The sequence below is a fragment of the Tursiops truncatus genome, chromosome 11 (assembly GCF_011762595.2).
Source record: "Tursiops truncatus isolate mTurTru1 chromosome 11, mTurTru1.mat.Y, whole genome shotgun sequence".
NCBI lineage: Eukaryota > Metazoa > Chordata > Mammalia > Artiodactyla > Delphinidae > Tursiops > Tursiops truncatus.
Genome location: NC_047044.1, coordinates 100,603,282 through 100,619,811, shown reverse-complemented (window position 1 = coordinate 100,619,811; position 16,530 = coordinate 100,603,282). Strand labels below are relative to the sequence as shown.

The window sequence follows — 16,530 nt, the reverse complement described above, 5'->3', positions numbered from 1 at the left end:
GGCAAGATGAACAAGAGGAAGAGGACAACGACCCAGAATGCTAATGCAGCATGCCTTGGGGGAGAGGCTCTAAACACAAGGAAAGAAGGTTACCAACGTACTTCAGAAACAAAAGAAGAAAAGAGTTCGAAGTGTTTAACTTTTCAGCTATCTGTTAGATTCATGAGCCCCAAGAATGTGCACGAAAACCACTAAAGCAGCTGAAGAGTTTCAAGGAGACCCGTGAAGTGAGGTTAGTGCCCCTGGGCCTTACCTCCAGGTTGGCAGGGATTCACACGCTTTTTCTGTCTCTTTGTGCACAGGTTTCTGCAGCAGCACCAAGGAGGAGTAGCGAGATCCTTCGGTCTGCTGTGTACACTTCTCAGCGCCCGGCAGTCGCAGAGCGCATTCCGGTGTTGCTCACGACCATGCCACCCATTCTGTTATGACAAGAACTCTGGGGAAGTCATGACAGTAGGAAACAAAGCTCTGCAAGAGATAACAGCGCAATGACTAAAAAACTTCCTCAAAACCTTGCCCAGAATAATGAAACACAAAGAAAGAATGTGATGATGTCTCCTAGGACTCTGATTCAGTTCTTCCAAAAACTGAACCCTCAGATACTGCAGAAGGAATTCCAGGGTAGGACTACAGAGGCCTCTATAAAATCAAGGGTACAAGAACACGGAGAATTAGATGCTAAAGATTACATTCCGGTAACAGAAGTTCTGGAAGTTGAGCAAGAGAATGCTGAGAACGATCAAGATGGGTGGGGAAACACCAGTCTCAGGGAGGAGGAAGCTGATGCTAAGTGGGTTGATGTGCACCACTCTTCCGATGAAGAACAGCAAGAAGTCTCCGAGAAGCTGAACGGCTTCAGAGAGGAGCCAGAATGTCCCATCAAAAAATAAGTTTTTCTGGGCTTCTCTGGTGGCGCAGTGGTTGAGAGTCCGCCTGCCGATGCAGGGGACGCGGGTTTGTGCCCCGGTCCGGGAAGATCCCACATGCCGCGGAGCGGCTGCGCCCGTGAGCCATGGCCGCTGAGCCTGCGCGTCCGGAGCCCATGCTTCGCAACGGGAGAGGCCACAACAGTGAGAGGCCCGCGTACCGCAGAAGAAAAAAATAATAGTAAGTTTTTCTTCAGAGAAAAGCAGCTGGTGCTACAAGATTAACTTTTGAAAAAGAGAAAACGAAGTAACTTCCAGGCAAGTTTTCCACTCCAAGGAAAAGGCTAAATTTGTGTCATTAATCTGAATGTTAGTGAATAAAGACTGTTTATTTGCATTCAAAAGTCCAGAAGCACTATATTTTGAAAATCACCCAAAAAAGCACACTGCTGAACAATGGTTGGTTTGATCCCATTTTAAAAACTCTGCAACAGGAAAAATGAGCCCTAATATGTAGATTTTAATTAACAATGTAGCAATATTGGTTTATCAATTGTAACAAATACAGCATGTTAATGCAAGGTGTTATCAACAAGGGAAAATGGAGGGTGGATAATATGAGAACTTTCTTTACTATCCACACAAAGTTATGTAAATCTAAAACTGCTCTAATAAAGTCTATTAATTTTTTAAAAACCTACATGTGTAGACAGATTTGCAAATAAACATTTGCATATGCAGACAAAGAGAGCGGGAAAGCTCTATATCAAACTTATTAACAGTGGTTTTCTACAGAGAGTGAAGAGCACAAGGAAGAATTTTCACATTACATATTTCTGGACTGTCTAAAAACTTTCTACACTGAGCAATACTCTAAGAGGCTCTGCAGCACATGGAGAGCCTGGGTCCTGAAACCAGACTGCATGGATTCAAACCCCAGCTCCACCATTAACTAGTTGACAAACTTGGGTAGTTAATCTCTCTGTGCCTCAGTTTCCTCATCTGGAACTAGGGATAGTAGTTTTTGTACCCACACAAAGCTGCCGCAGGTATTAAGTGACTTACTCCATGTTAAGCATTGGAAAACTACCTAGTCCATAGTAAGTGCTCAATAAGTAGTGTCCTCCACCGCCACCAAGCATCCACTGTGCCTCAGTTTTTTTAAATCTTGACTGGTAAGACAAATCAGGAAAACTTGGCTCATCAAGCCCTTTCTAGTGAGATCTACAATCCAGAGAATACAATGTATTCAACAGCCAAATAAAATTAATCTGAGTTTTTAACAGATTACAAATAAACACTTAGCAATATAAGCCCATTTATATGAAAACAATCACTAATAGATTCTATAAGGATAATCATAAAAACAAACCCCTCTAAGTGCTGTGATTCTGGATAATATTTACTTTCTCCTTTATACTTTACTGAGTCATTTTAATTTTCCACATTGAGTATGCATCATTTTTAATGAAATAAAGTAGGAGTCGGCAAACTTTTTCTATTGAAGGCCACATAGTAAATATTTTACCCTTTACAGGCCATAAGGGTCTCTGTCCCAACTATTCAACTCCACTGTTGAACCACAAAAGCAACCAGACAATACCTAAATGAACGCATACGGCTATGTCCCACTGACAATTTAATTTACAAAAACAGGAAGCTGGCAGGACACTGCCCACAAGCAGTCAAGTTTGCCAACTCCTGAAATAAAGAAGGAAACAAAATTGTTTTCATTTTGGAAAACAAAATATAATTTACAACAAAGAAACTGCATGAGCTAAACTGACATTATTGATGGGGAAAAAAACCCTATTCATTTATTAATATATGGGAATGTACGGAAAGAAAAACACAAACTCTCTCATTTAGGCTCTGGAAATCCTCCTCTCATCCTTAGTGCCCCAGTAAGAGAAAACTTGCTAAGGAGCCTAAAGTCTAGATAGGAACATAAACTAGTGGGTAGGCAATCACAAACAGAAACTAAAAGAAGTATGTCGTTCATATTTAAATCAACTTGAAATTTCTTCAAATTTCATAATAATTCACCAAGTAGCGGCCACCACAGGCGTGGAAGTCCCAACTACTGAGGAAAGGATTTTAGTCTTGGATAATCACAATCGGCACCGACAAATTTGTGAAAGGAGATGAAAACATCTATGGACATCTAACAGCATTAGAAGTGAAATTTCTATGAAATAAACGTTAGAAATGAAAAACTCAGGAATGAAAAATCTATGAAATTCTAACGGAATTAGAGTCAGAGGGTGGTTAAGATGAGACATGCAAGTGGCCTTTGATAGGACACTTCAAACTTCAAAACTGACAAAGTTTCTGATCTCCGCCCCAAAAATAAAGCTTTGGATTGAAGGAAACTATCCTTAACATTTCACGTGGAACGTGGTTTGAAATATTATGACAGATTTCTTTGAGTTTTCAATGGTTTCTCTGGAGGAGGGAAGGAGGACTGTTTTGGGAAGAGCTACGAAGGCTGCGAAGTCCAGAGTCTAAACCTGAAGACGTTAGAAGACCACTCTGCTAAAAAGACGCCAACCCCCTGCAACGCAGCCAGCGTGCCCGATACAACCGCAGCGGGACCGCTCAAGCTTTCTGCTGAGCGACCTCGCCAAGTTGTCAAACCCCAGAGGAGACAGTAAACACCACCCAGAGCCAGCGGTGCCCAAGGCGAGCTCTCGCACAGACGCCCAGACCCACCGAAGCCGATGAGCAGCAGCCTCAAGGGGCGACACCGACACACGGCAGCCCGACGCCCGGGACACCAGGCCCAGAACGCGGTCCCCCCGGCCGCCTGCGCGCGGGCAAGCACCGGTGAGGGGTCTCCCCGCCGCAGGGGCCGGACGAGGGCCCAAGCGGAGCCCACCCAGGAGTGCGGCCAGCGGAGACGCGGAGCGGCGCTGGGGCCGGGGGGACTCGGGGCGGAGGGCGGACCCGGGGCCGAAGGAAGCCGGGGCCGAGGGACCCGGGGCTGGGGGCGCCGGTACCAAAGGGAGCTGGGGCCGAAAGGAGCCGGGGCTGAGAGGACCCGGGATGGAAGGAAGCCGGGGACCCGGAGCTGAAGGGACTCGGGACTGAGGGGACCCAGGGCTGGGAGTACTGGAAGGGAGCCGGGGCTGAGAGGCCCGGGGCAGAGGAAACCCGGCCCCGAGGGGCGCCGGCCCGGGGGTCGGGCGGACAGAGCAGGGGATGGAGGAGCGCGCTCCCCGCCCGCCGCGCCGCCGGGACACCCGCCCTCAACCCTCGGCCCCGCCGGCCTGGCCCGTGCTCCCACTCGAGAAACTCACCAGAGCTCGCCGCCGCCTCGCCACGCGTCTCGGGTGCCTCGGAACCGCGGCCGCCGGGACCCCAAAGCAGCTGTGGGGCCGCCCGCTGCCGCCGCCGCGACCCAGCGTCCGGGAGGGTCCTCACACCGCCGCCGCCGTGACGCGAATCGCAAGAGGCGGCTCTGGCCAATGAGAGCACTCCTCGTGCGCAGCCGCGCTGGCCCAAGCCGGAAGCGCCCCGCCAGGCCGCTCCCCGGCCTGGAAAGGCTTGGGAGCCACGGGGGGTGGTACGCAACACGATCCGGCGGCGCCGAGAGCCCGGGGACACGGAAGTCCTTTAGCTTCCCTGCCTCCGGAGGCGGGAGCGTGTGCAGCGGAAGAGGCGGGGCCGCCCGGCTCGGGAAGCTTCCCGGTCTCTATGGATACAGCTCACACGCCTTGGGCGGAACCGAAACTGAGGGATTGCTAGGCGTAGTCTGTGGAGGCTTCGGACCTAAATCCGAAACATCTTGCCCAAAACAACAGCGTTTGCCTTTTATTACCTCCCGAAGACACTACCATTTGTGCCCCACGACTTCCAGAAAACGAATGTGAGCCCGCTCCTCTTAAAATATATGTAATTCAGAGCGATTTTTAAAATGTTTTAGCGTAATAGCAGGTCAGAAACTAATTCAGCAATAAATACCGTGTCTGTTTACCCAGAGCGAGTCGTTTTCTACTTGTGAGATTCAATTGAGCTCTAACTTCTTAGACCCCAAGATCGGGTTTCGCTACATACTTACTCTACAAGAAAAGGAAGTGTAGGAGTTGGCCGGTGTAGAAAATGTTTTCTTCACATTCCGTTCTAAGAGGGATTTATCACGCTCCAAGGAGGTTATATTGCCTTAACTGTCAAAAATCTTGTTATACTGATTAAAGGAAACCCATAAGCTTTCAAGGACATCCATGACCCAGGCCTGTCCCTCCCTGGAACCACACCAACCGAAAACGAAGGAGGCTGGAAAAAGCGTCACAGACCTATCAAAAGACCGAAGATCCGATACACAATATAAGGAAAAATGTTTAAAACAGAGGACCCTCCAGCCTGGAAATGTAAAATCTAAGAAGTGATTAAAGTTACTAAAATCAGAAAGAGCATGAATAAAATGGTCTTAATACTAGTATTTTAGAACTAAGTCCACCCAGTTAAGCTTGAAAGATAAATCAAAGCAGACAAACTTACACTTCGACAGCACCTTAGAGACAACACCAGTATTTGCAGAGCGAATCTGACCCGTGTACCGACTCACACAGGGCACAGATGAGAACAGGGGCCTCAGGCTTAAAAAGAGGTCTACTACAGAGGACAGAGCTACATAAAAGACCATTAACTAAGAGAGTGTTCAAATACCTCAAACCTTTTCTGCATCCTTCTCTCAATGATTTTGCTTTGACAAAACAAAGTGCTTTCCTCTGGAACAGTCCTTCATGGGCTAAAACATGTGAGAAAGATCCTTATGATTTTCCCACCAAGATTTTTCCTCTCATTCTCTGTCATCTTGACCCCAGTCCCAGATCACTACTACCAATTCCTGATGCTCCCAGTGATGAAACAAACCCCATCATTCCCTCAGAATGCTCACAACTTCTCAGCCAGTGAAGACACTGACACCATCCCTGACCTGAAGGACCATCCCCTGAGTCCCACATCCACAGATGGCTTCATCCATATCTCTTACTTAAAGGTCACCATTAAATGTCCCAAAGCAGATATTTCAGGTCTCTCTCCCCAACTGTGCTTCAGTTCATAATCTCTATATATTGTCTTCTAACTAGCAGTCCAAAAACCAAGGGGAATTCAGTAAAATTCTGTATCCTCCAGCACCTCAGAAACAACTGTGTCAGCTGTGGATTTTTAGAATGTCTGTTCCCTCCATCCTAAAGGTGTCACACTTCTCCACAGGAGGGTGGAGTACTTCCTCTTCTGCAGCACCCAGGAAAGAGTCCCTTCCACTCCTACTCCCCCTACTAGTCACCAGTGACCCAACAGTGCCCTGAGGCACAGCTAGTCTGATGTGGTCATCTCTACAATGATCAGATGTTGTTGACAGAGAAGCGCATCACTGGGTAAGTGACATTCATAATCCGGTTTCGGCCACCCCAGAATGAGGCGTCAGTGGTGCTACAGTATATGCTGCAGAAATGGTGATGATGGACTTGCTCTGGGGACAGCCTCAGCCTGCGTTGTGATCTGCAAGTCAACAGCCAATGAGAACTGAAGAGGTAACCAGAGCGACCAGCAAATGAAGGTGCAGCTTTCAAATGCTAAAGGACAGAGAAAATGCTCCAGACCCCATTGTGAATTTAAGCTTGGAGTCCCAACTGGTTTGTTTTGTTTTGTTTTTCTTCTCCAATAAATAAAAGAGAAATTATACTATTTTTCTAATCAGAACAATTGCTATTTTTAAGGAGAAAAAAGAGACAAATCATTCTACTAGTGACAATCAAAATTAGCAGTCTTCTTTGAAAGAACTGTGTCTACCACTTTCCAGAAAAAATTACAAAAGGAGGTTAACAGCTTCATCATTACGAAATACCTAAAACCAATCTAAACTCTTCTCTTCTCCCGCAGTATCTACAAGCTGCTGAAATATAAACATTAGAACTGAGGGGAAAAAATCTGGACAAAGTGAAAGATGGACCATAAAAAAAGAGAAACTGAGAAGAAAGAGCAAGAAATGTCACACCAATCCTTGTGTTTGTCTCATACATATGTTGTAGGAGAGGAAAAATTTCTTTCTACCCTCTTAGGTTCTGCGGCTGGCCTAAGACGTAAACTGAGATAAGACATTCCTAACAAGAGAAAAGCTTATAAATTTAATGTTTCTACATGCACACAGGAGTCTGCAGAAGGAAAATGAAGACCTGAGGAGAACATTAGAGCCAAAAGCTTACATGCCTTTTTACATAAAGAATAAAAAATTGTGGGGATGTGGCGAGACAAAGTGGCCTGGACTAGGGACAGTAAATTGGGGGACAATGCCTAGGAAATATATGGGGAGAGGGGAACTCATGGAATATCAGGCTACTTTAGTAGGGTTCTTAGCACAGGTCCATTTTGGTTTAGGTCAACTCCCAGTCTAAGAATGTTCTACAGAATCATCATGTTGCACACCTGAAACTTACACAATGTTAAATGTCAATTATATCTCAATAAAACTGGTAGAAAAAAATAAAGAATGCTCTCTTCCTGGTAAAGGGAGGTACCTTTAGGTGTAAAGTTAGGTGATTCATTTGAATTCTTTCTTTTTTCTTAATGTAGGTGTTTACTGCTATAAACTTCCCTCTTAGAACTGCTTTTGCTGCATTGCATAAGTTTTGGCATGTTTTGTTTCCATTTTCATTGGTCTCCAGGTATTTTTTTTTTTTTTTTTTTTTTTTTTGGGGTACGCGGACCTCTCACTGTTGTGGCCTCTCCCATTGCGGAGCACAGGCTCTGGGACACGCAGGCTCAGCGACCATGGCTCACGGACCTAGCTGCTCCGCGGCATGTGGGATCTTCCCGGACCAGGGCTCGAACACGTGTCCCCTGCACTGGCAGGTGGATTCTTAACCACTGCACCACCAGGGAAGCCCAATGTACCTAGTCTTAAAAAAAAAAAATAGAAAATAGAAAGTGACATAAAAAAGCAAAGTTTGGGTTTTTTTTTTTCAGGGCACAGGTTTATTTTATTACATCAGGGGTCAACAAACGTTCTCTAAAGGGCCAAGGAATAAATAGGTCTTGTTGACTACAGAGTTTCAATCCTATTTAACTATTATAGTGAAAAAGTGGCCATAAACAATATGAAAACAAATGAGCATGATTATGTTCCACTAAAATTTTACTTACAAACACTGGGGAAAAAAAAAAAAAGGACGTCAATTCCCAAACACTGTCCCCAGAGATTCTGATTCATTAACCCTGTTAGGGCTCAGAAATCAGATTTTGTTTGTTTGTTTTTTGTTTGTTTAAATTTATTTATTTTTGGCTGCATTGGGCCTTCGTTGCTGCGTGCGGGCTTTCTCTAGTTGCGGTGAGCGGGGACTACTCTTCGTTGCGGTCCGTGGGCTTCTCACTGCAGTGGCTTCTCTTGTTGCAGAGCACAGGCTCTAGGTATGTGGGTTTCAGTTGTTGTGGCACGTGGGCTCAGTAGCTGTGACTCGTGGGCTCAGTAGTTGTGGCTCACAGGCTCTAGAGCACAGGCTCAGTAGTTGTGGCACAGGCTTTGTTGCTCTGCAGCATGTGGGATCTTCCTGGACCAGGTCTCGAACCCGTGTCCCCTGCATTGGCAGGCAGATTCCAACCACTATGCCACCAAGTAAGTTCCAGATTTTAAAAAAGCATTTTTTTTTTTGGCCTCACTGCGTGGCATGCGGGATCTTAATTCCCCGACCAGGGATCGAACCTGGGCCCCCTACAGTGGAAGTGTGGAGCCCTAACCACTTGACTGCTGGGGAAGTCACAGATATCAGTTTTTTACCAGTCGCATTCTAGCGACTCTGATACCATGGGCTCCACGCAGGCTCGGCTTCCTGGCTGTCCCTCCTGCACACTGGCACAGGGCCCTGTACTCAGAAGGACACACACATGGTTTAGTGTTCTCTTGGTCCTGTCCTGAAATTCTGAACAAGAGGCCCTGGACTTCCATTTGAGGCTGGGTCTTGCAAATTACATAGCTGGTGCTTTCTGTCCCCATGGACCACATTTTGAAAAACACAGCAATGGGGGTTAGATCTTAGCCTTCAATCTTCCACTCCTGAATGTATTCAGGCATTTATCTGTAGATCTATTGGACTTTAGGTGTGATGGACAGCCAGCGACCGAATAAAATCACTTTGCACAATTTCTACTTGACACTCTAGGATCAGGGTTTCCCTGAGTGTTTGTTTCCAAAGGGAGAGCTCAGGGAGAGATGCAGCCATCGTTAGAGGGGTTGTGGCCGGGATTGGGAATTACTCGTGCAAGGAAGGGATAAAGAAAAAAAGTAGAGGCCTCAAAAATAATACCTGGGGAAAATATCGCTCTCAAGCATTTGGGGGAAGGCCAATTCGGCCCAACAAAGGTAAATAGGTAACCCTGAAATTCAACTCTCCTTTTTTTTTTTTTTGGCCGCACCGTGCGGCATGCGAGATCTTAGCTCCCCGACCAGGGATGGAACCCATGCCCCCTGCAGTGGAAGTGCGAGTCTTAGCTGCTGGACCACCAAGGAAGTCCCTGAAATTCAGCTCTCTAAAGAAAACTTTGGTCACTGAAAGCTGGACAAGGTTAAAGACCTTTGGAACAAATTCTAATCTAATCTAATTCCACGAACCCATTTAGCAGTTGACGTCAGCGGCTGGTGGTGTGGGCTTAAAGAAAATGTTAGATTGTCACAGCATTTTGTGGGAGGACCCGAAGAGAGGCGCTTTAGGACAGCTCATCAAAAGTTCACGTTTCCCCATCCGTCGTTTATCACTGGTGGAGCATCAACAGTGCTCATTCCACAGGGTGAGAAACCAGAACCGTAGCCATGAGTCAGTTCCATCCCAGCCTGAAAAATAGAATCAGTATACATTTTAGTTAAGTCTAAAAACCAAGTTGCTTTTTCCACTTTAATTGCCATTATAATTGAACACACTCATCTCCACAGTCAAGTCAGGTTGCCCAGGCTTAAGAGTCTGGCTGGCCGTCAAGGGAAAAGCTGTGTTAGCTTCATCCGGAAGAGTCAGCTGTTTATTCAGCATTTCTTGTGGCTGTGCCTTCTCATTCAACTCAAGTGGCTCCAGGAAGGTATCAGTCATCGCGATTTTCACCATCATTATCATCAGTGACACGTCTATGTAATAATTATAGTAATGGCTTCCCTGGTGGCGCAATGGTTGAGAGTCTGCCTGCCGATGCAGGGGACACGGGTTTGTGCCCCGGTCCGGGAAGATCCCACATGCCGCGGAGCGCCTGGGCCCGTGAGCCATGGCCACTGAGCCTGCGCGTCCGGAGCCTGTGCTCCACAACGGGAGAGGCCACAGCAGTGAGAGGCCCACGTACCGCAAAAAAATAAATAAATAAAATAAATAAAATAATTATAGTAACAATAGCTAATATATATATAGAATATTTACCATGTGCTGAGCATTTTCTGAGTTATGTACATGCTCATGTAATCCTCAGCACAACCTCATGACATAGTACTATTGCCATCTCCATTTTACAGATGAAGAAATTGAGGCACAGAGAGTTTCGGTGACTTGTTTAAGGTCACACAGCTATTAAATAGCAGAGCCAGGATTCAGACGCAGGGGCTATGACTATATTACCCAAGCACTTAACCAGCAGACTATGTAGCAAAGGGCACTATGCAGAGAACTTAATGAAGCAAGGTAAACAGAGTTGCTCTTAACATTTTGGGCATTATAGACTCCTTTGAGAATCTATAACCCGCAGAAAACTAAATACACACACACATATTTGCAAATTGCCAGATGACTGTCCCTGCTCGTCCAAGACCTCACGTTGAACTTTACGACTCAATCCCAGGTTATGAAAGCCTGCTCCAGGCACTAGTTGCTTAAAAGTGTAAAATGGTTACCGCTACCAAAAGACAAAAGGATTGTTTAAAAGCTAATGGCTCTGTGAAGGGTAGACTCAGAGCAAGAGTCAAACTGTGAGCCTTACACTCGCACCACATCACCAAGCCCAAGAACTGGCTAATTTTTTTTTTTTAATATTTGCCATTTAGGGTTTTTTTGGCTGCGTTGGGTCTTCGTTGCTGTGCGCAGGCTTTCTCTAGTTGCAGCAAGCAGGGGCTACTCTTCATTGCAGTGCGCAGGCTTCTCACTGCAATGGCTTCTCTTATTGCGGAGCGCGGGCTCTAGGCGCACGGGCTTCAGTAGTTGCGGCTCGAGGGCTCTAGAGCACAGGCTCAGTAGTTGTGGCTCGCGGGCCCTAGAGCGCAGTCTCAGTAGTTATGGCATGTGGGCTCAGTAGTTGTGGTTCGCGGGCTCTAGAGCACAGGCTCAGTAGTTGTGGCACACGGGCTTAGTTGCTTCGCAGCATGTGGGATCTTCCCGGATGAGGGATAGAACCCGTGTCCCCTGCATTGGCAGGCGGGTTCTTAACCACTGCACCACCAGGGAAGCCCCTCCAACAAACTTCTTATCTTCCTAGCCTACTGTCTTTCAGTTCACTCTTCAATTAAATAAGCAATGTGGCACCTCTAACTGGCTGGTGTTCCTTTAAATTTAGCCCATTAAGAAAGAAGCTATAATCCAATCCACAACAATTTGGGAAAGGGGAACTCACACACAGGACATGGATGAAAATAACCTGAGAACATGCCAGGGTAATGTTGAAAGCAAGTGCAAACCCAGCTGGGTTACCACCGTGCCAACTGGATATATGACCCAGGAGTGACCAGTGATTAAATTGGCCTTCTAGAAAATCTGGAGATGGAAAGTCCAGAGCAATGATTTTAGAAGATCTTGCTGACAACAGAAGCAGACAACAGGAAATCCCCCTGGAACTGGGCTGATGCTAAGGACAGCTCTTTGTACTTTGTAGAGCTCTGGATCTCTCTGTTATACTCTACTTTCCCTGTTTTAAAAACCATTCTCCAAACCATGCGGACACGTGCTTTTCAAGCCTGGGTGCAATCACAGGAGAACTCTGAAATATACAATTAAAAACTATACAGTGAAAAAATATTTATATAGTGAATGCATAAATCTAGATACGCATTCACTGTGTACTGTATATTATATTGATGATGGCTATATATAAAAGAGTGGAACTAAAGTACGTCACAAACTAGCATGCAAGATAGGGTGGTGTGTACAGACTTAAAGGATGCTAAGGTGCTTGTATTTTTCAGGAGGAGGGGAGGGTTCCTGAGTGACAGGCTGACGAGCAGACAGTCCATAAACAGCACATCTAAGAGTTCATAATGCCACTTCATTGGGAAGCAACTTAGCTCTAGAGAATGCTGTCATATGCCTACATGGGCCTCTTCTCTTGGCCTCAATTTGGTTAATAACTACAGCTACGCTCTGATCATTTCAGCAGCTCTGAGCCTTTATCAGACCTCACCCCTATTAAGGGGCACCTTCTTCTTGGGCTCCTGCAATAAGTTGCTAATTGGTCTCCCTGCCACCAATCTCACCACAATCCAAACCATTCCATAAACTGCTGCCCAGATTACCTTCCAAACGAATTAAAAAGAGATTAAGTGCTAATGAATGCTACAGCATGGGTGCACCTGAAAACATTACACCAAGTGAAAGAAGTCGGTCCTAAAAGGCCGCATATGCTATAATTCCATTTATATGAAAGGTCCAGGATAGGTGAGTCCACAGAGACAGAAAGTATTATAGATTAGTGGATGCCAGGGTGTGGGGTAAGAGAACAGAGAGTGACTGCCAGCCGGTATCAGATTCCTTTTTTGGGGTGATGGACACGTTCTATAATTAGCTGGTGAAGATGGTTGCACAACCTTGTGAACAGACTAAGAACCACTGAACTGTGCCCCTTAAAATGGTGAATTATGTGGCATGTACATTATATCTCAATGAAAAGCAGAAACAGCAACAACAGAGAAGCCCTGTGCTATCTCTTACCATGTCAAAGCAGGAAGGGGTCTTAAATATCATAGGATCCAACTTGATCGTTTTAAAGAGAAGGAAACTGAGGTCCAGAGGAGGGAAGTGACTTGCAAAAAGTGACAGAGCTAAATCAATGCTGGGTGAGCTTGGGGAGGGGGGAAAGGACCTCTGCTGCCAGTATGGTGCCTTTTCTTTTTTTCTCAATTCTTTAACATACATGAAAATTTTTAATTGTGTACAAAAATAGAGCAAATGGTATAAGCTCCCTGTATCCAGACCCAGCTTTAATAATTACCAGTATACAACCAACTTTATTTCATCTATGCCCTCACCCACTTCCTCCCCTCCCAGACTATCTTGAAGTGTATCTCAGACATCATATTTTTCATACATAAATACTGTAGTATGTGCATGTTTTTATGTATTTTATCTATATGATCTATTTCTCACACACATATATGTGAATATACACAAAACTAAATAAATAAATGACCCCTCCAAAAAAAATAGAAAGATAGAAGGAATCGTAACCAAAGAAACAGGTAAAACTTTATTTGATTTTTTTTGGTTGGTTGTTTGTTCTTTTGGCTATGTGGAAGCTCATGGGATCTTAGTTCCCCAACCAGGGATTGAACCCGGGCCCTTGGCAGTGAGAGTGTGAAGCCCTAACCACTAGACCATCAGGGAATTCCCAGAAATAGGTAAAACTTTAAATAAATCTAAATATGCATTCACTGTATATTATATTGATGATGAATATATATTAAAAAGTGGAACTAAAGTACCTCACAAAGTAGCATGTAGGGGAGGGTGGTGTGTATAGACTTAAAGGATGCTAAGGTGCTTGTATTTTTCAGGAGGAAGGGAGGGATGCTGAGTAACAAGATACTGCATGGTGCCCTGGAAAACTTGTACAGCAATGTTCATGGACCAGCCTTTGTATCGGCAAGAGGACTGGAAACAACCAAACAATGCATCAGTAGAGGAATGGATATATAAATATGATATGTGCATCAAAGATGACATAAACAGATGGAGAAATATACCATGTTCTTGGACTGGAAGATTCAATACTGTGAAAATGACTATACTACACAAAGCAATCTACAGATTCAATGCAATTCCTATCAAACTACCAATGGCATTCTTCACAGAATTAGAACAAAACAATTTTACAATTTGTATGGAAACACAAAAGACACCAGATAGCCAAAGCAATCTTGAGAAAGAAAAACGGAGCTGGAGGAAACAGGCTCCCCGACTTCAAACTATACTGCAAAGTTACAGTAATCAAGACAATATGGTACTGGCACAAAAACAGAAATATAGATCAATGGAACAGGATAGAAAGCCCAGAGATAAACCCATGCACATGGTCACCTAATTTATGACAAAGGAGGCAAGAACATACAATGGAGAAAAGACAGCCTCTTCAATAAGTCGTGCTGGGAAAACTGGACAGCTACACGTAAAAGAGTGAAATTAGAGCACTACCTAACGCCATACACAAAAATAAACTCCAAATGGATTAAAGACCTAAATGTAGACACTATAAAACTCTTAGAGGAAAACATAGGAAAAACACTCTGATGTAAACCACAGCAAGATCTTTTTTGACCCACCTCCTAGAGTAATGGAAATAGAAACAAAAATAAACAAATGGGACCTAATTAAACTTAAAAGTTTTTGCACAGCGAAGGAAACCATAAACAAGATGAAAAGACAACCTTCACAATGGGAGAAAATATTTGCAAATGAAGCAATGGACAAAGGATTAATCTCCAAAATATACAAGCAGCTCATGGAGCTCAATATCAAAAAAACAAACAACCCAATTAAAAAATGGACGGAAAACCTAAATAGACATTTCACCAAAGAAGACATACAGATGGCCAAGAGGCACATGAAAAGATGCTCAACATCACTAATTATTAGAGAAATGCAAATCCAAACTACAATGAGGGACTTCCCTGGTGGCACAGTGGTTAAGAATCCGCCTGCCAATGCAGAGCACATGGGTTCGAGCCCTGGTCTGGGAAGATCCCACATGCCACGGAGCAACTAAGCCCGTGCACCACAACTGTTGAGCCTGCTCTCTAAAGCCCGTGCTCCACAGCAAAAGCCACTGCAATGAGTAGCCCACGCACTGCAACGAAGAGTAGTCCCCACTCTCCGCAGCTAGAGAAAGCCCACGCACAGCAATAAAGACCCAACACAGCCAAAAATAAATAAAAATAAAATAAATTAAAAAATAAACAAACAAAACTACAGTGAGGTATCACCTCACACCGGTCAGAATGGCCATCATCAAAACATCTACAAACAATAAATGCTGGAGACGGTGTGGAGAAAAGGGAACCCTTTTGCACTGTTGGTGGGAATGTAAATTGATACAGCCACTATGGAGAACAGTATGGAGGTTCCTTAAAAAACTAAAAATAGAACTACCATATGACCCAGCAATCCCACTATTGGGATTATACCCTGAGAAAACCATAATGTAAAAGGATACGTGTACTACAATGTTCACTGCAGCACTATTTACAATAGCCAGGACATAGAAACAACATAAATGTCCAACGATAGATCAATGGATAAAGAAGAGGTGGTAGATGTATACAATGGAATATTACTCAGCCATAAAAAGGAACAAAATCGGGTCATTTGTAGAGATGTGGATGGACCTAGAGTCTGTCGGACAGGGTGAAGTTAGCCAGAAAGAGAAAAAGAAATATTGTACATTAATGCATATATGTGGAACCTAGAAAATGGTACAGATGAACCTATTTGTAGGGCAGGAATAGAGATATAGACGTAGAAAACAGACATGTGGACACGGGGCGGGGGGAAGGGGAGGGGGGGATGAAGTGGGAGATTGGGATTGACATAAATACACTACCATGTGTAAAATAGATAGCTAATGGGAACCTGCTGTATCGCACAGGGAGCTCAGCTCAGTGCTCTGTGGTGACCTAGGTGGATGGGATGGGGGAGGAGGGAGGGAGGTCCAAGAGGGAGGGGATCTATGTATACACATAGCTGATTCACTTCATTGTACAGCAGAAACTAACACAACATTGTAAAGCAATTATACTCCAATTAAAACTTAAAAAAAAAAACAGGACTGGAAACGACCAAACCATGCACCGGTGGAGGAATGGATCTATAAATGCGTGTGTGCATACGCTGCAATACTGCGTGTTGTAAGGATAAGCTGCATCCAGGCAGAACAGTGCGCACGGATCTCAAAAACACGGGACGAACACCGAGCTGCAACGCAACATGAGGTGTAAAACGGCATTGACTGGAGTTAAAAAGAAAAACGTACCAGCTTGCAGAATGGAGAGAGAAAGAGAATAGGACTGAGAGCCCTTGTTAAAGGGATTTTGAGCGACATTCACAATGTTTTATTTCCTTGGAGGAAAAACAGATGATGCGCATGTAGCAAGAGCATAACCATTATACATCTAGGGTGTGAGACTAGCGGTGGTGGTTATGTTGTTTGTGTTTTATATGTTATTATCTGTGCTTGAATTATTAAAATATCATACATTTCTGAAGATTTTACACCTCTATATATTTTAAGAAGAATTATGGAGTCTGCAGAGCAATCTAAAATGTTGGCCTGATATCATCTGTATTGTGTAAACAATCCCGCTAAGACGTGGGTTTTATGGGGGCTGCACGCGAGCTCCACCATGGATACCCACCATGTTTGCTCTGCATTCTCCCATCTCTAGATTCTGACAAATTGATGCACATGTTCAGCTTTTCTGTCCTCATGAATTTAA

General features: G+C 44.6%; 1 protein-coding gene and 1 pseudogene across 3 annotated transcripts in view; one reads left to right on the top strand and one right to left on the bottom strand.

The window, feature by feature from the left end:
- The window catches only part of ADIPOR2 (adiponectin receptor 2), a 52,681-nt gene extending 48,358 nt beyond the window's left edge, over nt 1-4,323 (bottom strand). For 2 of the 3 annotated variants that reach the window (XM_019925882.3, XM_019925881.3), the window contains exon 1: nt 254-392. The gene's annotated coding sequence lies outside the window, so the exon portion shown is untranslated. Of the gene's footprint in view, nt 1-253; nt 393-4,165 lie in introns of those variants that run through there. The other variant, XM_019925883.3, reaches the window with a different exon arrangement.
- Nucleotides 51-1,329, top strand: LOC141275667 (protein SDA1 homolog; annotated as a pseudogene).
- Nucleotides 4,324-16,530: the final 12,207 nt, after the last annotated feature.